The sequence below is a fragment of the Camelus dromedarius genome, chromosome X (assembly GCF_036321535.1).
Source record: "Camelus dromedarius isolate mCamDro1 chromosome X, mCamDro1.pat, whole genome shotgun sequence".
NCBI classification, from domain to species: Eukaryota; Metazoa; Chordata; class Mammalia; order Artiodactyla; family Camelidae; genus Camelus; species Camelus dromedarius.
In genome coordinates this window covers 95,160,972-95,185,737 of record NC_087472.1, presented here as the reverse complement: position 1 = coordinate 95,185,737, position 24,766 = coordinate 95,160,972, and the positions used below count along the sequence as shown (strand labels likewise).

General features: G+C 37.8%; 1 long non-coding RNA gene across 1 annotated transcript in view; it reads left to right on the top strand.

Annotated features, from left to right (window-relative positions):
- The window catches only part of LOC135320284 (uncharacterized), a 262,059-nt gene extending 245,161 nt beyond the window's left edge, over positions 1–16,898 (top strand). Inside the window, exon 4 of the long non-coding RNA XR_010379536.1 lies at positions 12,010–16,898. This is a non-coding gene — a long non-coding RNA (uncharacterized LOC135320284). The remainder of the gene's footprint in view (positions 1–12,009) is intronic.
- Positions 16,899–24,766: the final 7,868 nt, after the last annotated feature.

Genomic DNA, 24,766 nt, shown 5'->3' with positions numbered 1-24,766 from the left:
AATAATACAGACAAACAAACAAAAAAGGAAAACATTTTTAAAAACAGAAAAAATTCACTTGAATTCCCTAGGAGCAAATTCCTGTAAATTTTTACTTCTTGTTATAGCCTTTTTCCCCAGTTAGAAAAGACCCTTTAACATTTCTTTTACAGTCGGTTTAGTATTGATAAATTCTTTTAGTTTTTGCTTATCAAAGAAGTCCTCTCTCTCAATTCTAAATGGTAATCTTGCTGGGTAGAATATCCTAGTTCCAGGTTTTTCCCTTTTCGAGGAGGAGGAAGAGGAGGATTACCCATGCCCAGAACGGAAATCTATTTTCAGACTATGATCTCCTATTTTCAGACTCTTTTCATGATGTTCTATTCATATATATACATATATGAGTGTGTTGTGTGCATTTTTCAGACGCTCTTTTATTATAGGTTATTACAAGGTATTGAATACAGTAGGACCTTGTTGTTTATTTTAATTATAGTACTGTGTCTAAGAATCCCAAGCTCCTAATTTATCCCTTTCCCCCTTTGTAACTGTAAGTTTGTTTTCTATGCCTGTGAAATATAGTTGATTTACAATGTTGCGTTAGTTTCAGGTGTACAGCAAAGTGATTCAGCATATTAAATTATATATGTGTAATTATATAATAATATATATGACTTTTCAGATTATATTCAATATCTTATAATAACCTGCAATGGAAAATAGTTTCCTGTGCTATACAGAAGGAACTTGTTTATTTTATATATGGTAATGTGTATCTTCTAATCCCAAATTCCTAATTTATCCCTCCTCCCACTTCGGTAACCATAAGTTTGTTCTCTCTGTCTGTGAGTCTGTTTCTGTTTTGTAAATAAGTGCATTTGTATCATTTTTTAGATTCCACGTATAAGTGATATCATAGTTGTCCTCTCTCTGACTTACTTCACTTAGTATAATCTCTAGGTCCATCCATGTTGCTGCAAATGGCATTATTCAGCCATACAAAAGAATGAAATAATATTTCATTTTTTATATATATATATATGTATGTATGTATGTATACACATACACACACACACACCCCCCACATCTTCTTTATCCATTCATCTGTTGATGGACATTTAGGTTGTTTACACATCTTGGCTATTGTAAATAGTGCTGCTATGAACATTGGGGTGCATATATCTTTTTGAATTAGAATTTTCTCCAGATATATGCCCAGGAGTGGGATTGTGGGGTCATATGATAACTCTATTTTTAGTTTTTTAAGGAACTTCCATACTGTTCTCTAATTTAAATTCCTACCAACAGCACAGGAGGGTTCCCTTTTCTCCATACCTTCTGCAGCATTTATAGACTTTTTGATGACGGCCATTCTGCCTGGTGTGAAGTGACACCTCATTGTAGTTTTGTTTTGCATTTCTCTAATTATTAGTGATATTGAGCATCTTTTCATGTGTCTCTTGGCCACCTGGATGTTGGAATGATACAAAATTAACATACAGAAATCTGTTGGACTTTTTTTTTACACTAACAATGAAATATCAGAAAGTTAAAAAAAAAAAAAAAGAAAAAGAAAAATCCCTTTTAAAATGGCCATAGTACCCAAAGCAATGCACAGATTTAATGCAATTCCTATCAAATTACCCAACACATTTTTCACAGGACTGGAACAAATCATCTTAAAATTCATATGGGAACCACAAAAGACTCAGAATTGCCAAAGCAATCCTGAGGAAAAAGAACAAAGCTGGAGACATAACTCTCTGACTTCAGAAAACACTACAAAGCTACAATAACCAAACAGCATAGTATTGGCCCCAAAACAGACATATGGATCAATGGAACAGAATAGACAGCTGAAAAATAAACCACACATCTATGATCAATTAGTCTTTGACAAAGGAGGAAAGAGTATACAATGGCGAAAAGACTGTCTCTTTGGCAAGTGGTGTTGGGAAAGCTGGACAGCCACATGTAAATCAATGAAATGAGAACATCCCCTCACACCATACACAAAAATAAATTCACAATGTCTCAGAGACTTAACTGTAAGACAGGACACCATAAATCTAGAAGAGAACAAAGGCAAAAGATTCTCTGACATAAATCACAGCAATGGTTTCTTAGTTCAGTCTCCCAAGGCAAAAGAAATAAAAGTATGTATAAGCAAATGGGACCTACTTATACTTTTAAGCTTTTGCACAGCCATAACCATAAACAAAATGGAAAGACAACCGACGGAACGGGGAAAATATTTACAAACAATGTGGCCAACAGGGGCTTAATTTCTAAAATATATGAACAACTCAGATAGCTCAATATCAAAAAACAAACAACCCGATAAAAAAAATAGGCAGAAGACCTAAATAGACATTTCTCCAAGGAGACATCCAGATAGCCAACAGGCACATGCTTTCTTCAGTTCTGCCTAGTTCTTTTTTATATTGTCTAGTTCTTTGTTAAAAGTCTCACGGTGTTCATCTATTCTCTTCCCTAATTCAGTTAGCATTCTTGTTACTAATGCTTTGAATTCTTTGTCTGGTAAAGTGGTTTGTTTCATTAGTTGTTTTTTCAGGGGTTTTCTCTTGCTCTTTCAGTTGAGACAAACTCTTCTCATTTTGCTTAACTTTCTGTCTCTCTGAACTTAGGAGAAATAGTAACCTATTGCAGTCTTGAAGGGGTGTCCTCATGTGGGAGTATCCCTGTCTAGTCTGCATGTGCCCAGTGGCTTTGGTGGGAGAGCTGTGTCTGATGTGAACACAAGTCACATCTTTCCTCAGGGTGTGCTGCCACCTGTCACCTTGGTAGAAGGTGGGCCTGGAGAAGGAGGGGCTAGGGCCAGAGGCAGGTTTGAGGCCAGGCTTCCCCTCTGCTCATTGGCCATCACTGCCCGATCAGAGGTAGGGTTGGGTCCGAGCTGGGTCTGTTCCCTTTGAGTGTAAGCTCTACTGCTTCCCAGCACCGGTGCCCCTGCCCCACAGAGGAGCAGTGCTTGAGCACAAGGGGCCCCGGGCAGGCTCTCGACAGCCACCCCCATGGTTTCAATCCACCCTGCTTCAGGAACAAGCAGGCACACAGGTGCTTATTCCCCCGCAGAGTCCAGGCTTCCCATAGCCCTCCCGTTAGTCCCACTGGCTCTCCAAGCAGCCGTGGTGACTCGTCTTCCCTGTGCTGTATCCCAGAGCTGGGGTGCCCAATATGTGGGTTGAACCACTCACACCCCAGGGAGGTTCTCCACCCCTGTAAACTCCCCTTTTTCCTCTGAGTCCCCTTCCTGGGGCACAGGTCCTGACCTGATCACTTCTCTTCCCTTCCGACTCCATATGGAGCATTCTTTCAGCCTTGTGGAGGTGAGTTCCACGTCCTCCTGTGCCACTATCTTTATCTCCTCTCCATACTGTGTCTTTTTGACGAATGAGAACAGAGTCAGTCTGAGTTATTTGACAGTTGAAGCTTAGCGATTATCAGATTTTTTCCCCTTCTTTTTCTGCTCTACTTTTGACCAGAGAGGCAGGGAAGAGAATGGCTAGTGAAAATATAACTGTGAAACAACTACCCGTCTCAGTCATCTCCCAGCCCCCCGCAAAATGCTATCAATTGTTATAAAACACAGTGCATTTTCTATCTAAATGTCTCTTTCACATGGTGGAAACTACTTGAGGGCAAGGACTTTGTGTCAGGTATTTTGTAACCTTCCCACATTCACTGCACAGCCGGACCACCAGCTGCTCCTTTGTTGACTCATATTTGGTGACACAGAGCTAATAATATCTCCCTTATTCACACATCATGACCTGGAAAAATTTCTCTTGTGCTATGTAGTATTAGGTACACTAGTAACAATCCAGAAATATTGCATATTTTGTGAATTTTAAAAAACATAAATCATTTGATGCTAACAGCCCTAATCTAGAGGCAGAAAACTAAATCTTGAATTGTTTGGATTGGTACCTACAGAAAACTTTGCTAAATTCCCTCCAGACACCAAATAATCTTTAGTTCACAAGAGGTCATTTAAGAAGTGGTAGCCCAGAGGTGGTTCAAAGGGGCTTCCAGATGATGCACGGCTCACTTTTTTTGTGGTGAAAAGTGAAGACAAGCCTTCAGTTCCACTCTTGACCACAGGCATGGGAGTAAACAATTAAATGTGTCAGAAAAAAGAGCTGCTGTATGTTAAGGTACAGTTTCATGTACTGTCTTACCGTCTAGAGGGCTGCGTATAGGAGTTTGTTTTTTTTTTTTTTTTTAAGGCCAGTAAATATGTATCCTTGGAGCCAACTCAAAATGCAAACTCAGCTTCTAATTTCCTCAGTGAGCTTGCGGTTTCTTTCGCTTGAGTGACAGTGGAATCCCCAGCCAGCCAATTAGAGTGTGGTTGGACTGGAGGAAGGCTGAAAGATGCAAGAAACAGTCATGCTAGAATGTTATGGGAGGGAGAGGAGTGTTGGTGAGCACACTGCGGCTGGCAGAAGTCATTACGTTTGATTTAAATTGAGTTTTCTAACACTGCTACTGGAGCAGGGAGCAGCCAGATATACATGGAGTGGATGGACTTTTTCTGAACTGAAGCTGCCATAAAGGCAGAGTCAGAAATGAGTATGATACAAACCATTGTGATGGGCTCATTAGCTCCATTTCACTTTCATGACACGTAAATGGCATCTCATATAGCTTTTGCCTGGGTTTCCTGCAACCTGAAATCACAGTTTCTGTGAGTTGTAAATGTACCTTTTTATAATTGGTCTGAAAGAAGAGTATTTTTAAGGCAGTTAATATTTCTGAGAATTTGTACAGTCTGTATTAAGTAAATTTCACTGCTAAAACTTAAAATGTCATTTTTTTCCTTTTTACCAATTTTCATGTTGTTTCTCTAGTAGTTTATAAAATCAGAGATTGCTAATGTGAGGGAATTCTGTCCTTGGATAAAGAAAGAAGTATGTAGGTTTTTTTTTTTTTTTTTTTTGTATTCCAAGTACTGAGTCTCTAAATATGTGGACAGAGATGTGATTTTTGTTCTGTAAGTACTTCATATTCTTACCTTCCTGTTTCACAAAGCCACATCCCCTCTCTGCTGTTTTATAAGCAGCCCTTTTCAGGTATGTTTCTTCTCTGAAATGTTCATACGACAGGTCTCTGTAGTAAATCCAACTGCTTGGGATTTATCTAATAAAGATGCTGTTTTCCCTGGAATCTATTATTAGTGATTTCAGTGGCAGTCTTCTATCTCACCAAGAGTTATGATAGCTAAGCTGGAAAGTGCTGTGCCCAACTAACATACTTTCTGTTTAAATAGAGATTATAATGCAGTTACTGTATTTTAGAATATAAAATATTATTTTTATAAGCCCCTTGAAGGTGCCTTATTTGAAAACTTGCTAATAATTTCCTTAAAAAACAGGTGATTCATGTCATCACAAAGTTGATGTTACCTATTACTTTTTCTCTGAAAAACAAACTTTTTAATACAGTAACACATTATAGATTCCCCATTCATTCCTTGGTGCCAAGAGGTGAAGATGTTACAGCTGTTCAGATATCATTCTGTACAACCCATGGAACATATTGAACAGAAGCTCAAACTTCAACTGCAAAAAGTACAAGAAAATCCAACAATATGGTGTGTATCTTTTTTTTTTTTAATTTAATCAATTATGTGCTGCTAGTGTTTGCTACAGATATTCTAAGTAGTGCCAAAATAACACATGGATGCAATATTTGGTGTGTATATATTTAGACAGAGTTATGGGATAAGTAGTCTTACTAAATTTGGGAACTATCAGATTCCAACATGATATTCAAAATTAATTAGTTTTAAAATACATCTTGACCAAAGTCAGATATTGGCAATCTACTTCATTTAAATGGATGCTGCTGTTTATGCTGAAAGCACGTGTATCTTTTTTCTTCCTTGTTTCAACTATCAAGTATATATTTACAGTTTTATTCCATAATTGAGGTGTAGATTTTAAAAATACAGAGTTGGGAAACCAACTTACTTGGTTCCAATCCTGGCTCTGCAACTTCGTACTTTTGTGTTTTTGGGTAAGTTAATTAACATAATTAGGCCTCAGTTATGAGAATAACAGGCAGACTCTTTTAGGTTGGCACTTAATAAATGTTAACTACCGTGAATTTAGGCCTGGGTTTTAGATGCAGTGTCTCCCCACAACCCTATCTATGAAGTTACAGTAAAAATTTTAAAAATTGCCTAATACTGAAACATAGGGGTAAGTGCCAATGTATTAACAGAATATAAGAGTGGTTACAACTATGTAAACATTCTTAAGAACCGCTTTTTTAAAACTTCAATAACATTTCCATATGACTTAGAAATTCCACATCTAGTTATTTACATGAGCAAAAGGAAAATATATATCTATATGAAGACCTACATACAACTGTTCATAGAATCTTTGTCTAATAATAGTCAAAATCTGGAAACAACCCAAATGTCCATTAACAGGTGAATGCATAAACTGTGGTATGTATATACAATGGAATACTACTTACCAATAAGAAAGAACTACTGATAACATGTAAAATACGGATGAATCTGAAAACATTCTACTTGAATGAACAAGGGCAGGCAGAAAAGATAATGCATTATATGATTCTATTGCTATGAAATTCTAGAAATGACAAATCTAAATTATATAGAGTTGGAAGGCATTAGTGGTTTTCTGAGGATGGGATGTAAACAATACTTTGTGTTAAATTCCATCTGTTTTAAATATTCAATGTGATTGCTATTCTCCTGACTGGATCCTGCCTGAGGAAACAAGACATTAGAAAAAAGAACAGCATATTTACTATGCACAAATAAAGTAAAATAAAAAGGAAATGATAAAGATAATAGATGTTAGTAAAATAGAAAATTATAGAGAATATGAAGCCAAAAGATGGTCCTTTGAAAAAAGTAAAATATATTTATATTTCAGGAATGAAGAGAGAATTCATTACAGATTATACACTTAAAACAGCAAAGATGATATTATGAGTAAAGACTTCGCTAAAAGAAAACTCCAGGCATAGATTAACTTCACAGATGAATTCTTCTAAACATTTAAGGAAAAATGACAGAGTCTATATAAATTCTACCAGAAAACAAGAGAAATGACTACCTAACTTGTTTTCTGACCTAACGTAAGCTTGAACTTGAAAACTTGAGGATCCTATGAAAAAGGAAAATTACAGGCATATCTCATACATACATGTACAGATATCCTAAATGAAAATTAGCATATTAAATCCAGCAGTAGAGCAGTATATGTAATAAAATGTATCATGGTCAAATAGCTTTGTAAGGATACAAGATTGGATTCACCTTTGAAAATTGATTAGTGTCATTTTGGACACTAACAGAATGAAATATAAAATCACATGATCATCTCAGTAGATGTAGGAAAAACATTTGATGAAATACAAGGTTCAAATGTGACTTACCAAAAAAACTAGGAATTGGAGACAACTTTCTTAATCTGATAGTTTTGTTTTTGTAGAAAATTTTTATCAGAAACAATGTACTTAAAAGCAAAATGTTGAAAGTTTTCCTTCTGTAAGGAATAAAAATATGTATTCTATAATCACTTGTATTCGTCATTGAATGTGAGGTGCCAATAGTGCAAACATGCACAAAAAATGAATAAAAGTGTATAGATTTTTAAGGAAGAAATAAAACTTATCTGCCTATGATATCACCATCTATTTAGAAAATATAAAATAATCAATAGAAAGACTAATCAAATTAAGAAGGGTATTGGCAAAATCACTGTAAGGTCAAAATGTAAAAAGCAATTATATTTCTATGTACCAGCAAAACTGGAATATGAAATGTTAAAAATTACCACTTACAACAATAGCATAGATCCCACATATCTTCTCAAACTAAAGGTGCATCAGAAAACATATATGAGAATATTTGTAGCAGGTTTATTCAAAATAGCCAAAATAAGATACAATCCAATATCCATCAGTAAATGGGTAAATAAATTGTAGTATTAATGAAGTATTATATAGCAGTGGTTCTTATACTTTTTGATCTCAAGAAATCTATGCACTCTAACAAAAGATTGAGGATCTTAAAAAGCCTTGATTTGGGTGTGTTATGTCTATCAATCAATATGTACAGTATTGAAACTGAGATGTGGTTTAATAAGCTCTTTAGAATTGTGACATGACTGAGATTTTACAAGTTAGCCTGCCACAGTTTTGTGGACGTTGACCAAAGAAACAAGATGCCTAGGTCAGAGACAAAGGACATTGTAACTCACATTAATAGCAGCCAGAGTATGGGAATTTTCTTTTACAAATTCTGAGCCACAGTTCTCACAGGACTGCCAGGTGACATGTGCAGTGAGTCATGTTATAGGAGAGAAACCTTGAGTTTAGGAGCCTGATTATTTTATAATGGGCCAGGAGGCATACCTGATCTTTGCACTGAAGGGAAACACTTGACCTCTATCTCCTAGGCTATTCACTTAACATCCACAAAGGGAGTGAGTGCCTCCAATCACAAGAGAGCGCAGAAACGGAAGAGACCTACAGGTAATTGTCTTCCAACCCATTCATGTTAACACAGTTTATGAAAAATAACTTTTCTGAAATAAAATCAGTGAGAAGAGTGTTTTACAATTTAATTTACAGTTTTGCAGATCTGTTTAATGCCTGGCTTAATAAAAGACCAACCTAGATGTCTAGTAATAACAGGTTGCAAGTTAAATAAAGATACAGTGTTGCAAGGAAATAACAAATTCTTTTAAGACTGAGGTAGATCTATATATGTGGATATGAAAAAACACTCAAAATATATCAAGTATATGTGTGTGTGCGTGTGTGTATAGGTATAATGCTTGGTTACTTTTGTGTAAAGGAAACTAATGCTTATGTGTCTATTTGTAAGGAAACAAAAGAAATACCAACAGTAGTATTTCTGTGGTTCAAGACCAGAAAAGGGGTAGATCTTTTCTCTTTAAGCTTAACCTTCTTATCCAAGGCCCACCATGTTGTCACTACCTCAATCTCTGCATCCTTGGCTGTATCACTTCCTGTCCCTGCTTTCTATTCTTCTGGCAGAACTTGTTTTTTAACTCCTTCCACTAGAATGCAAGCTCCACACAGGCAGGAACTACATCTATCATCAATTGTTGTATCTCCCCCCACCAAAAAAAATTAGGCCTAGAACATAGAAGATACTCAAATGTGTGTTTCATGAACAAATAAATTAACTGTTCCAGTTCTCCATCAGCTGGTCACTAGGTCAGAGCCTTCTCTTTAAATATAACTCTACTTTTCTCCATCTAACTGTCTCTTTCCCCTCTTATAGGCCTCAACTTAAATATCATTTTTGTTAGGAAGACTTCTTAACATGGCAAACTTGGCTGGGTCTGTCAGGCTTTATGCTCCTGTAACACCCTCTACTTCTGTGGCGACCTTACAATTACAGCTCTGACTGCCACCACCAATCCTCCCAGCTCACTCTGTACCTTCACCATCCCTTCTTAAATACCCCTAAGCCTCGACTCTATATTATATATTTCTGTACCCACCAGCACACCCCTCAAGTAAGTGCACCTCCCTTCTGGTCCAGCTTAGATTCGAGTCCTTGACTGTAACTAATTCCTGCCCGTCACGAACTCACTTGCCCCTCAGTCCTTCCACTGCACTTGTTTGACAAAATGCTGTGCCCTACACCTGATCTCTTGGTCCCATTCCCACTTGGCTTTCTAAGCAACTTCCTTCTTGCAGTAAGTCCTTCTTTCTCTTAAATCATCAGTATTCCTTCCCTAATATATAAGCATGGAACATTTCATCAAAACAGTTATCTATAGTCACTGTCTCGAGCTCCTCACCTTCTGTTCTTCCATCAAGGCCTTACTGTCTCTTCTCCTTCACGGAAACCGTTGTTTTCAAGGTCAACAACAATCTCCAATGTTGCTAGTCCTCACTAAGCAACATTTCACTGAAACATTCTCTCTTCCATTTCTGAAATACTTTCTCCTTTTGGCGTCTAAAAACCTTACGTCCCTCCCAACAGGCAGCGTCTTTGCTGCTTCTGCCCAACCTTTAAATGTTGGTTCAGTTGCTCCATGGCTTCACCTTGACCTCCCTTCTCATCCTTACCTACACTCTTTTCTTAGACTATTTAACTCGTCGAAGACTTTAAATACCATTTTTCCCAAGTACATGTCTAAAACCCTGACTCATCCATGGACAAAACATTTGTATATAATTGTCTATTTAATATTTACTACTTTTAAGGTTTTCTTTTTAATTTTCAAAAACTCTTAACGGTAACATATTACTGGAGAATACCCCAAGGTCAACCTGCTGTCTACACAATCCACCCACTTATTATTCAGCCAGAGGCACAACCATCCACCCAGTTGCTCAAATGACAAATTATTTGTGCTTCTCGTTTTCTCACATTGGAAGGTGATATTCATTCTACCTCCAAACTATATCCCAGATTTGTTTAGTTTTCTCTATCTTCTTTTCTTTTCAAATATACTATCATGTTTAACCTAGAATAATCTAATAGTCTCTTGATTGTTTCACTCTTGCCTCTCGTAATTTCCATTAACTGAGTAGCACCCAAATCATTCCTTTTGCAAATACAAATAAGAATGTTACATCACAGAATCAAATTCTCTATTCCCAAAATAACTAGAATATATTCCCAAACCTTTACTGCTACTATGTCATAAGACCCTATATGATCCAGTCCTTGTCTGTCTATCCAAAATTATCTCTTTATACTCCCACATCTTTCCATGAATCATGACTTTGAATACATTTATAATTTTATTTCTAACAAACATAGTTCCAGAAAATAATCTCTATTCTACCTAAAAAGCTTTTCCTCTCTACTGCTCTCTCCACTTGCTGATCTCCTGATCCTTCCCTCGGCACTTGTGAGAGTATACTGTAAATGATTTTGTGCCTGGGTCCTTCATTAGAATGAGTTCCTATAGAGCAAGGACAATTTTACATGGCTTTAAAAAAGTCCTCTCCAGGATATATTTTATCAATGTAGATCTTAAGGTACTTTACTAGTAAACTTCTACTATGTATAGATTATTAATCAAAAAGACTTAATTTGTATTTCAAAATAAAAAACGTGTTTTTACTTATTAAATTATGACATTGCCACAAAGATCCAATCTTTATGTCTTCCACAATTAGCATGAAGTTAGTCAACATTTTTTGACTTTTTCATGTTTTTTTCAATCCTGACTTCAGTAGGTACCCTCTTCTATCCTGCAAAATGTATCACTCCTCATTTGAAGAACTCATTTACTAGTCTAAAGCCCTAGTTCAAAGACTAGAATCAAGATGGCAGAATAGGAGAATGCAGAACTCACCTCCCCATGATACATCAAAAGTATCTCCATATGGAACAGTTCTCACTGAAAACTACCTGGAGACTAGCTGAAAAGACTCCTATCAAACCAAGGCTGAAGAAAGATACACACAGAATTGGGTAGGAAAGGAAGAGAAATGATCAGCTTGGGACTTGTCTCCTGGGAGGGGACACTGGGGAAAGGGGAGATTACATGGGCAGAGACCCTCCCTAGAGAGTGAGTGGTTCGAGCCACATATTAGACACCCGAAACCTGGAGTCTAACAAAGGGAGGGCTGTGGGAAGCCAGGACTCCACTTGTGAGGAGGAAACAAATGCGTGCATGCTCTCAAAGCAGGGCCTACAGGGCGGACTGAAGCCATTCAGGTGGCGGACTGGTTTCCCACAGCCTTGCTGGCATAAGCCCCAGCCTGAATGGACCAAATGCTTCAGCAGTTCCTGCCTCATGTCACTTCTCCACGCTGGTGCAAGGGCTGCCACGACTGAGGAAAAACCTCAGCTGTGAGATGCTGAGGTGGCTCAAACCCTAAGCAGTGTCTGAGCAGGAAGGCGGCAGCCATAACTGGCAGCTGCACAGGTGGCCTATCCGAGGCCAACCAGATCCCTGGCGGCAGCTAGACTGCCGCAGCCCAGGTTCCATCAAACACTAACGCCCGTTCCTCTCGTTCCAGCACCACTCCCCTCGGGGGCGAGGCTGCCAGTGGAGGAAGGAAAAGCACACGCTTAAAGGGAGCTGAGCCAGCTTGGACCTGAACCTCAGGACTTCTGTTCCAGCAACTTGGGACCTGACCTAGCTCCTGACAGGGCAGTGACAGCCACCGAGCAGACGGAAAGCCCAGCTTCACACCTAGCTCCGGAACTGGCCCCTCATCTCCTGCTTCACCTCCCGCCAAGGTGACAGCTGCCAGCACACCCTGAGGGAATATGGGACTTGTGTTCATTTCAATTATAGCTCTCCCAAAACCAACCCTAAAATGTTACAATGTCTTCTCTAAGAGGAAAAGAAAAAGCTGTAACAAGAAGTAGGTATCACTAGGAAAGGAAAAATCCCACTAGTAAAGGCAAATATAAAGGCAGAGGATCCACCACTTAAGTAAGCTAACAAAAAGATTAAAATAAAAAAATTGTAATATCAAGTACAACTGCAATAATCAGTAAAGAGATGAACATGAAGATGTAAAATATGACATCAAAAGCACAACATGTGGGGGAGGGGAGTTAAAACAGATCCTTTAGAATGTATTTGACCCTAAAAGAATACCTGTTTAAAACAGATCTACTTCATAGGCCAACATATATGAATCCCATGGTAACCAGAAATCAAAAAGCTACCATAGATACACAAAGACAATAGAGAAAGGAACACAAAGATACCACTAAAAAAATCATTAAACCACTAGGGAAGAAAGTAAAAGAAGAAAATAACAAGGGACAACTACAGAAACAACCAGAAAACAGCAGGAAGTACATACCTATCAATAATTACGTTAAATGTCACTGAACTAAATGCTTCGATCAAAAGACATAGAGTTTTTCATTGGATTTTAAAAAAAAAAAACAACCCACCTAGATGCTGGTTACAAGAGACTCACCTTCAGCGCTAAAGACACACAGAATGAAAGGGTGGAAAAACATATTTCATGTATATGGAAACAATAATAAAGCTGAGGTAGGAATATTCATATGACAAAAGAGACTTTAAAAATATGACAAAATAGACTTTAAAACAAACTCTGCAACAAAAGACAGAGAAGGGCATTATGTAATGATAAAGGAATCAATACAAGAAGAGGACATTACACTTATTAACATATATGCACCTAATACAGGAGCACCTAAATACATAAAGTAAATATTAACAGACAAAGTAAGTACTTGACAGCAATCCAGTAACAGTAGGGGACTTTAACACCCCGCTTACCTCAATGGACACATCATCCAGACAGAAAATCAATAAGGAAACGGTAGTCATAAGTGACACAACAGACCAACTGGCCATAATAGATAGCTATGGGGCATTCCGTCCCACAGCAGCAGAATACACATTCTTTTAAAGTGCACATGGAACATTCTCCAGGATAGATGACAGGCTAGGCCACAAATCAAGTCTCAGCAAATTTAAGAGCATAGAAATTATATGAAGCATTTTTTTTCTGCCCACAATGGTATGAATTAGAAATAAGTTACAGGGGAAAAAATAAGAAAAGCACAAACACGTGGAGACTAATCAACATGCTACTAAAAAAAATCAACGAGTCAATGAAGAAATCAAAGAGGAAATCAGAAAATACCTTGAGACAAATTCAAATGGAAACAAAACTTTCCAAACTCTATGGGGGGGGGGGCAACAAAAGCAGTTTTAAGAAGAAAGTTTATAGCGACACAGGCCTACCTCAAGAGACAACAAAAATCTGAAATAAATAACTTAATCTACCACCTAAAAGAAAAAGAACAAAGCCAGCAGAAGGGAGGCAATAATAAAGATCAGAGAGGAAATAAAACAGAGATCAAAAAAGTAAAAGAAAAAAGATCAATACAACCAGGAGCTGGTTCTTTGAGAAGATAAACAAAATGGATAAACCTTTAGCCAGGCTCATCAGGAAGAAAAAAGAGAAGACTCAAAGTAAGAAATGAAAGAGGAGAAATAACAACCAATGCTACAGAGATACAAAAAAATCGTAAGACAATACTATGAACAGTTATATGCCAACTTCCTAGAAGAAATGGACAAATTTCTAGAAACATACAACTTGCCAGGACTGAAACAGGAAAAATAGACAATCTGAATAGTAAAACTGAATTTGTATTTTAGAAACTGCCAGCAAACAGAAGTTCATAATCAGACGGCTTCACAGGGGAATTCTACCAAACATATAAAGAACCGATACCTATCCTTATCAAACTATTCTAAAAAATTGAAAAGGATGGAACACTCCCAAATTCATTCTGTGAAGTCACCATTACCCTGATAGCCACACCAAAGATACTACAAAAAAAATGAAACTTGTAGGCCAATATCTCTGATGAATACAGGTGTAAAAATCCTCGACAAAATATTAAACTGAAATCAGTAATATATAAAAAGCATCACACACCATGATCAAGTGGGATTTATTCCAGAGACGCAAGGATCATTTAATGTTGCAAATCAGTCAATGTGAAACATTAGGTTAATAAAAGGAAGTATAAAATCACATGATCATCTTGATACATGCTGAAAAAGCATTTGACAAAATTCAGCATCCATTCATGATAACTCATCAAAGTTGGCACAGACGGAACATATCTGAACATAATAAAAGCCATTTATGACAAACCCACAGCTAACATTGTATTCAACAGTGAAAAAGCTGATGATAGCTTTTCTTCTAAAATCAGGAATAATACAAAGCTGCCCACTCACACCACTTCTATTTAGCATAGTGGTGGAAAACGCAGCCACAGCAGTCAGATAAGAAAAAGAAATAAAAGGCATCCAAAATGGAAGGAAAGAAGTAAAAAACTGTCACTATTTTCACATGACATGATACTATATATAGAAAACCCAAAAGTCTCCACTAAAAATATTAGAACTAATAAATGAATTCAGTTAAATTACAGGATATAAAATTTATACAGAAACCTGTTGCTTTTCCTCTACACCCCCAAAATGAATTACCAGAAAGAGAAAGCAGAGAACAATCTCATACAAAATTACATCAAAAAGAATAAAATACCTACAAATAAACTTAAGAAGGTGAAAGACCTAAACTCTGAGAGCTATAAAACACTGATGAAGGAATTTGAAAATGATACAAATGGAAAGCTATCTCATGCTATTGGATTGGAAGAATTAATATTAAGAATTAATACAATGATCATACTAGCCAAAGCATTCTACACTGTTAATGCAATCCCTATCAAAATACCCATGGCATTTTTCACAGTTATAGAAGAAATAATCCTAACATTTATATGAAACCACAAAAGACCCCAAATTGCCAAAGCAATGCTGAGAAAAAAAGAACAATGCTGGAGGAATCAGGCTCCCTAACTTCACACTATACTACAAAGCCATAGTAATCATAACAGCATGGTACTGGCACAAAAAGAGACATATCAATCAATGGAACAGAATAGAGAGCTGAGAAATAAATCCATACACTTATGGTCATTTCATCTACAAGAAAGGGGATAAGAATATACAATGGAGAAAAGACAGTCTTTAATAAGTAGTGCAGGGAAAACTAGACAGCTACATGTAAAAGAATCAGAACATTTCCTCACACCATATACAAAAATAAATTCAAAATGGATTAAAGACCTTAATTTAAGACCTGAAACTATAAAACTCCTAGAAGGGAACACAGGCAGAATGCTCTTTGAGATAAATCATAGAAATATTTTTTTGGATCTGTCTCCTAAGGCAAAAGAAATAAAAGTAAATATAAGCAAGTGGGACCTACTTAAACTTAAAAAGCTTTTGCATAGAAAAGGAAACCATCAATAAAACAAAAAGACAACCTACTGAATGGGAGAAAATATTTGCAAATGGTATGACCAATAAGGGGTTAATATCCAAAATATATTAACAGCTCATACAACTCAATATCAAGAAATCAAACAACCCAATTAAAAAATGGGCAGAAGACCTAAATAGACATTTTTCCAAAGAAGATAAACAGATGGCCAACAGGCACATAAAAAAATGTTCAATATTGCCAATCATCAGAGAAATGCAAATCAAAACCACAGTGAGATACCATCTCACACCTGTCAAAATGGCTATCATCAAACAGTTGGCAAATCACAAATGCTGAGGAGGATGTGGAGAAAAGGGAATCCTACCACGCTGTTGGTGGGATTGTAAATTGGTACATCCACTATGGAAAACAGTATGGAGTATCCTCAGAAAACTAAAAATAGAATCACCATATGATTTAACAATCTCACTGCTGAGTATATATCTGAAGAAAAGAAAAATATTAATTTGAAAAGATACATGTACCCCAATGTTCACAGCAAATTATTTACAATAGCCAAATTATGCAAGCAACCTAAGTCCCCATCAACAGATGAATGGATGAAGATGGTGTGGTATGTGTATGTATGTATACATAAACACACACACACACACACGAATATTACTCAGGCATAAAAAAGGAATGAAATTCTGCCATTTGCAACAACAAGAGGGACCTAGAGAGTATTATGCTTAGTGAAATAAGTCATAAAGAGAAAAACAAATACTATATGCTATTACTAATATGTGAAATCTAAAAAGTAAAACAAATGAGGTATATAACAAAATGGAAACTGATGGAGAACAAACTAGTGGTTAACACTGGGGTGAGGGAAGGGGGAGGGGTGAAATAGGGATATGGGATTAAGAGACAAACTACTATGTATAAAATAAATAAGCAATAAGGGATATGTTGTAAAGCACAGTGAAATATAGCTACTATTTTGTCACAAGTTTAAATACAGTATAATCTATAATATTGAATCACTATGTTGTACACCTAAAAACTAATATTATTAATCAACTATACTTCAATAAAAAATAAAAATAAAAAATATAAAGATCTAGTTCAGTCCCTCTTTCTGGGTTTGGCATAATCAGAAATGGACCCTCATTCATTCTGGACTAGTAGTCAGAACTTCTTCCAGTGTTACTGTTCATTTTATAGAGAGGGAAAATCACATACACCATCTTTGGTTTTTGGCATACCCACAGATCTATCCTGTATTTTAAGTTTGTCTCTGCTGTTCCTTTGTCATGGATGTATCTAATCTTGCCACAGCTTTAGTGTACAATCCATTAACATTGTTTGTGTTTGATTATTAAATTATATGCATGTACTCAATGAAAAGATACTCCAGGAAAATTTCAAAAATTTCCAAGATGACAAAAGGCATACAGCCCACTTATTTTTAATATTCACACAATGTGTCTAAGATTTAGTGTCTGAGCTCTGATATTTTTATACTGCATTTGTTGAGTTCAAATAGTAGGGAACTATCCATTATAGCAATTACCAAAACAATTTTTCAAAATCCTATAACAGGATATTGGAGGGTGTGATCAACTGATATGAAATATACAGAGAAACTTTTTCTTTGTTATTCTAGTAACCTCACAACCTACTCAATGAATCCATTTATGATCATGTAGGTATTGGCCTTGAGGCAATAATAAAAAACAGAAGGGAAAAGGAAACTAAGATTTTAGTCTTAACTACATGGCAGAAAATAATCAGCCATGTCTACATGGAGGGTTCATATTATGTGATAAAAGTTTGCTCATAAAACCAAGTTTTGAAAGTATGGTTCACAGAATACCACTCATGTAAACTAGATTGTGGGCAATATTGTAGTTAGTTCTCAATAAATGAATAATATTTCAACTTAGTTGGTAAAATAAAGAATACAAGCAAATAAATAATGTTAAGCCTTGATCAAATGCTAAAATAAAGGGTTCAGACAGTAGATTTCTAGGAAATTTGAGAAGACATCACTAAACTTCAGAAGAAAAGCAGTAGAGTGAATTACTCCTTCAGTCCGTGACTAGGCAAGTGTCTCTTGAGGTGGTACTACCTGCAAAGCGTTGCCCTAAGCACAGGATTTAAAGCTGCGGGGTGGAGTGAGGCGGACAATCCCTCTGATCAGTGTACTCTCCCATGCTTTTACATTCTACAAGTCTCAATCAGACAACATTTTCTCCTGGCCAGTTAAACACTTACCCTTGTGTTATTAAAGTAACCTTTATTAACTGGTCTCCTCACCATCAATCTATCTCCAGAGGAAACACTTTTTAGTAGGCAAAATAATGGCCTTTTCCCCAGAGACGTTCACATCCTTATCCTGCAATCTAAGGGGGAATTAAGGTTACTAATCGGCTGTCTTTAAAAGGAACAGATCACCAGTCAAGATGGCAGAGCACTAGGACCACGAGTTCACCTCTCCTCGCAACTACGATGAAACCACAACTAATTGCTAAACAAATATCGAAAAAAAAAAGACTGGAACCAAGCAAAAAAGATCTTCTTCAACTGGAAACATAAAGAGGCAACCACAGCAGGATGGTAGGAGGGGCGTGCTCACGATATAATCGGGCCCCATACTCCCTGGGAAGGTGACCCACAGCAGAAGAATAATTAAGTTGCAGAGGCCCTCCCACAGGACTGAGAGTTCTCAGCCCCAGTCAGGCTCCCCAGCCCAGGGTTCAGCATTGGAAGGAGGAGGGTCCCCAGGACATCTGGTTTTGAAGGTCAGCAGGGCTTAGCTCCAGGAGCCCCCCAGGACTGGGGCAAACAGAGACTTCACCCTCTTGGGAAGCACACACAGAACCTCGTGTGCGCCAGGTCCAAGGGCAGAGGCAGTGATTTCATAGGAACCTTGGCTAGACCTGCCTGCTGGTTTTAGAGGGTCTCCTGGGGACACAGGGGATGGATGCAGCTCACTCAGGGGACATAAAAGTGGTGGCAGACATTCTGGGAGTGTTCCTCTACGTGAGCTTTCCTGGAGGCTGACATCTTGATTGGATCATTAGCACTAAGACTGAGCCCAGCCCAACAGCCTGTAGGGAAGCCTCAGGCCAAACAACATAGAGGCTGGGAACACAGCCCCACCCATCAGCAGACCTCCTGAGCCACAAAGGCCTCTAGATAAGGCCCTACCCACCAGAGGTCCAGGACCAAGCCTCTTGATAATCTAATTGTTGTTCAGTATTCATTGCAATTATAATTAACAATTTAATCAATCAATTCCCTCCCATTATTGTATATTATACCAATTTCATGTTATAAGAATTTCTGCAGTTTTCATCTTTATGGTGACATCTTTGTGAATATTTCTGATAATTTCCATAGGATAACTTCCAAAGTTAAACAGCTGAGTTAGGTGCTGAGCATGTTTGATAGGTTCTGGAAAAAAGTTTGATGGAAAGATCATAACTTTACTTTCTCAGTAGTATATAAAAGTGCCAGCACACTCTGTCATTACAGTAAAAAGAAATGAACAAAAAATTTTGGTCAATGGATCTCATTGTTGCATTAATTTATTTTTCTTGGACACTTCGTGAATTTGCATGTTTATTAATGTTTCTTATTTACTTTTCATTCTTAAGTTCCCAGTTCATGTCCTTTTACCAGTTTTAAGAGTGTTTTTATGTAACAATATTAAACCTACTTAGCGTACAATTTGAAAGTATTTTCCCAATGTATCTATTTTTGCTTATGGTTATTTTTGACTAAAGATACCTTAAATCTTTACATGGTCACATACACCATTTAAAAGCTTATAAGGGTCTTCACTGACTAGGGATCAAACTACTGTTCACACACACAAGATAATTAGAATAGTGTGTGGGTAATTTTCAACTACATTCCTGTATTTAATCTACTTGGGATTGAGTATAATTGAATCTATATACTAATTTTATATTTCCCAAAGGAATAATTTGTCCAAGACTTATTTATTAAATGACTGTTCTGAATCAATTAATAAGTGCTTAGATAAAGCTTGGTCTGTTTTTGGATTGTCTAAATTTAAGGATTTCTGTATTCCTGCATATATACACAGTATTGTAGTAATTGTCATTTTCAAATGCATTCCAATATCAGACACTGGAAATTACCTTATTATTCTTTCCTTTTAATTTTTTTATTTATTCAAAAATAACTTTAGAGTCATTTTATCAAGTTAAAAAAATTCTTAATGGAACCAAAGTAATTTAATTTGCTTATAATTTAAGCAAAGGAGAATTTACGGCTTTATGTGATTCTTTTTCATCTAGGAATAGGTTGTCTTTCCACTCATGTATCTCTTCTATCATATCTTTTAGTAATTATTTTTATTTTTAGATATAAAAGTCCCATATCATATCCCCATGCCCACATCCCTACCTCCCGAGGTAGATAGACAGAAAACTCCCTATCTCCCCAAGTTTATTCTTAACAGGAATTTTATATTTTTTGGTTACTAGTAGTATCTCTTTTCTATTATTTTTCCTAACTATTTATAATAGCAAAGATTCCTACTGCTAGTCAGGGAAACTTACTCTGGTTAGTTCCTACCTACAAAAGCGGGAGGTGGTATTTAACGGCAGGATTCAGAGGTATCTCAATGAACTTAAAGGCAAGGGTTTTTTTTTTTCAGGACTCAGAAAAAACAGATTCCCCTGGGATTTCTGATTCCTTCTGCACATCTTGTTTGTCACTCTATGCTTGTCTGCTTTCTTTGCTTTTTTTTTCCCCCTCTGAGATAGGCTTTACCTGTTTTTCCCTAGAGGAAACAACAACAACAACAATAAAAAACAACCGTGATGGATGATTTGCTATAAACAACTCACTGCTCCTGACTTTTTGATTTAGCAAGTTAAGCCATTCCTTTTGTCAGCCTGACTCCCATATTTCCAAGGAAGAGACCCTGATTGAGCCAAGCTGAGTCAGCGGTTGACCCAGCACTGATCATCTTCCCCTCACAGGGTACACTAGAAACAAAATTTGGGGGAAATTTTACTTTTTTCATTTCCTATACTTGCCTCCATACAGCAGTGACCTGGAATGAGGAGAAGAGGTGAAAGTGTTAGTCTGGAGATTTGAGATGATAGTTGACTCTCTGGTTATAGACTTGCTTCTTCCTTGTACATATTTTTAATGTTTCCAAGGACAAAATATTTCACTGTGAGGTTAATATTTTCTAGACAAGTATCATTTCTTATGGAGGCTGTCTCTTCAGCTTTGGAAAAGCGTAAGTGAAGAAAAATGATGTCTGTCCTGGTAATTTAAAGAGATAACTGAATAAGGTGCTGACACAAGGCAGCTGACTTTCAACTTAATCACCAAACACTACGGATTCCTTGGTGTGAGTACAGAACTGCAGCTTTAGATATTTACACCTGCTCTGACATCATCTTTCTCAGAATCTGCTACATATAGAACCTACTGCTTACAGTAAAGAAAACAAAAAGGCCATGCATTCAAGAGCACGACTAGTCCAGTGTAGATTCCAACAGGAGGCATCTCTCTCAGTGAACAGTGAGCCAATTAGCACTTCTGAGCTCTCCCTCCAAGCCACCCCAGTGTCAGGGATGTAAGGTGTCCTCTCTAGCCCCAGATCCATGGTGGGTGCTCCTGCTGATCAAAGCTGTTTCAGAACTGGCGGTCTTTTTCCACCGTGATAACGATCTTGGGTATCTCACACACATAATCCAAAGTGACCTAACCTTTGAAACTTTGAAGCAATATAACAGATTTTGCCTTCTTATCCTAGCGTGGTGGAAGGATCTGAATCCCAAGCACCTAATTACCAGCTGCATCTTTGCTTTTGACCATTTGACTCTTAAGTCCCTATAGGCTTGTTTCTTAGCTCAAGCCACTTCAGAATAAAAGCCTGTAAAGGGTGCAAGCTCTACTGTCTTGAGCCAAAGAAGATTTAAGATGATAATTCCCAAACAAAGTTATATTCCTTCAACTTCAATTACCTGGCACTAGGCTTTGACGCGTCCTTCTCTCAGTAATATCTTTCAATCAGGGAGAGCAAAATGACCAGAGGGAAATAAAATCTTCACTTCAGATTCTGCCTCCAAAACTAAACTGTTTACTGCACATGAACAAATTAAGCCTCGTGTTTACCCTCACTTTTAGAGAAACGATGGCCGCCTTCCTGCGGTTGTCTGTAATGGGTTTTCTGGAAGGCGATGGAGGAATTGCTGCCGCTGAAATTCTCTCATCTAAAATAATATACCTGAGGGGCGAGAAGCCAATCAGTTAACAATTTTTGAATGATAGAAAAGTGCCAAAATTACTTTCTTTAGACGTTTCAGAGATTTCTCATAGTAGGAAATTCTTCTGAATACTAGACTTACATGTCTAATGGTCCATAGGTTATAAATCAAGTCTTCTGTGTGTCAAGGTAACCTATACTTGGTGCAGAAGGAAAAAGGCTCCCCCTTCCTGAGATCACAGTGGCTCCTATAATGTTCGAATATAATGCAGAGCTCTTTTGATGCAGACTTTATAATCCTAAGAAGTAGGTGGACCTGAAAAGAGGAGATGCTCTTATGCTTCTTAAGGGTTAACTTTCCTCACAGTGCTTCGCCGGAGGCCTGTTTGGATTGGACCCGTAGCCCCATCCCCTTGCCGCTTTCACCCCCCACCACCTGCTGGCCCACCCCCTTCCAGGTTCGGCCAGATTCTGATTCCTCGGACTACAGCTCTTCACCTGGTAGTTCATACAAATTGCCTGGGCAGTTTGAAAATGCAAAGATGTCCAGGCCAAAACACAGGGGATTCAGATTAGATAGTTCTTGGATCTATATATAAGCAACCAAATAACAACAAGGATGCTCCAAGGGTAAGTCTGACAGGCAGGCTCAGTGAGGCCCAGCTTAACAAAAGCAGGAGGGATTTAGGAGGCTCCAGCCCATCCAGTCATCTTTCCTTCCAGTAGGTTCTAAGATACGTTCCCACATCATCCGCCAAAGTGAGGTTCCCTGTTTGTGAGTTCCTGATTTGGTAACTTTCTTAAAAGATAAAATTAAAAGAAAAAAATATTATTCCAACTTGGTGAAATTATGCCCTTAAACTAAAGACCAATACTTGGAGCTGTTATTGACTTAAAAGACTTCATGATACCCAAATCTGTCAATCCTGATTTCTCCATATTGACTGTTCTCTCCTCCACTGCATCACCATTGATTAGGAAATCAGCACAGTTTGATTCTGGATCCCTCAATAAAGAATTCTCCCCTGGAGTACCATCCCTGCATTTGCATTTTGGTTCCCTGTTTTCCCCTGAGTTTAGATTTGCTAGCTAAACTAATACTTGAGATTACAATATCCCTGTACAAGTGGGTGTGTCTAGTTTGAGATGGTGGCTCTTCTTAATCTTCTCCATTTTATTACTGTCACACCATAATCAGCAATGCCTAAAAATATTTCATCATTTTCCTACCCCAGACCACCAAGAAAGAATTTATAGAAGTTCACAGTGCGCGAGCAGAGGCCACAGGAATCACTGAGATTTAAGATCAGGATTAAGCAGAGGGACTGCTGATGGCCAAAGCACATGGGAATCTCAGGTGGTGACCCTGATACTGGGCAGGGACGACCAAAAGTGGTCAGCAGGACAGGGGGAGTTTGTGTCCAGTGAGGGAGGACATGATACCTACAACCATGCAGACAGACTTGAGGACACTGGTACCCAAATGCTGGTATCCAGCCTCTTACCAGGCTGGCAGTTTACAGCTCTTGCTCAGCACTCAACTTCATGATTTTAGGAAGCACCAGGTTTGAAAGTCACCAGAGGAGAAGTTTTCAAACTTTGGTGTTTGGATGGCCTCTACAAATGCAGATTTATAGGATCACACCTTGAGGAACTCTGACCACATAAAATACATCCTAAAATGTGAAGCAGCAGATAGGCAGCAAACTGTCCCATATGTTGGGTGAGGTGAATATAAGCGTTGGATACCAGGCGGAGCCTGTCAGCAACTGCCAAGTTTGTTACAAGTGTTAAAAGATAAACTAAGGTACATTAAACTTTGAAGTGTTTGAGCACACATCGATTTGAATCGGGCAGAACCAAACGAGAAGTGGTTAAGGGCACTCCCCACACAGGAGCTAGGGCAAGGATTTTCTAGAAAAGACCAGGGATCAAAGCAAAGCAATTATTTGACTGGGAATAACTTCAGTGGTTGCCTTATTTGAGAAAGACTAGGGGGCTATTTGTGACTGGTTGTTCTGAAGTTTCAACACATTTTTGAGTGCAATGGCTCTGGCTTAAGTTTTGGTTTGCTTATGTAGGGCCACTGCAGACTAATGGCTTCGCAAAGCAAGGCTTCTCAGTTTCATTACATTTACTGACTAGAAATACCTAAACTGAATGACCTCAACTGATCATCCTGTAACTTAATGCTTCCTAAATAGAACCTATCCTTATTTGGTAACAAGCACCATCGCACATCCAGTGGTCTAGCAGCATGCGTCCCTGAAATGGCAGTTGCCAGGTATGGTCAGTAGGCTTCGGGCTGACTGCTGCCCCAACATCAGAGTAAGAATTAGAGGAAGAAAGGATGTTACTGAAGAGCTGCTGCAATAATGTCCTATTATACTGATTGGATTCTTGAGTGCTGATATACATGAAAGTCAAAATAAAATAACTGAAAAAGCAGTGAGCTCATGGTTGCTAACTATTCTCACACAACGAATTCTTCACTCCACGCTGGCTCTGATGATCTTCCAACTTCAGTAAATTGCTCCCTTGAGGAACAACTCAGGCATCATAGCATCAGGTTCACCCACAAGCATCCTTTGTGCTGTGTGCTTGCAAATTAAGGGGCAAACTGAACCAAAGACAACTTAAACTACCTCTAAATCATCCTTCTTATCAATCTTTAACCATGGACAAACACTTGTGGTCTGGCCTGGCTTTACAGACAATGTG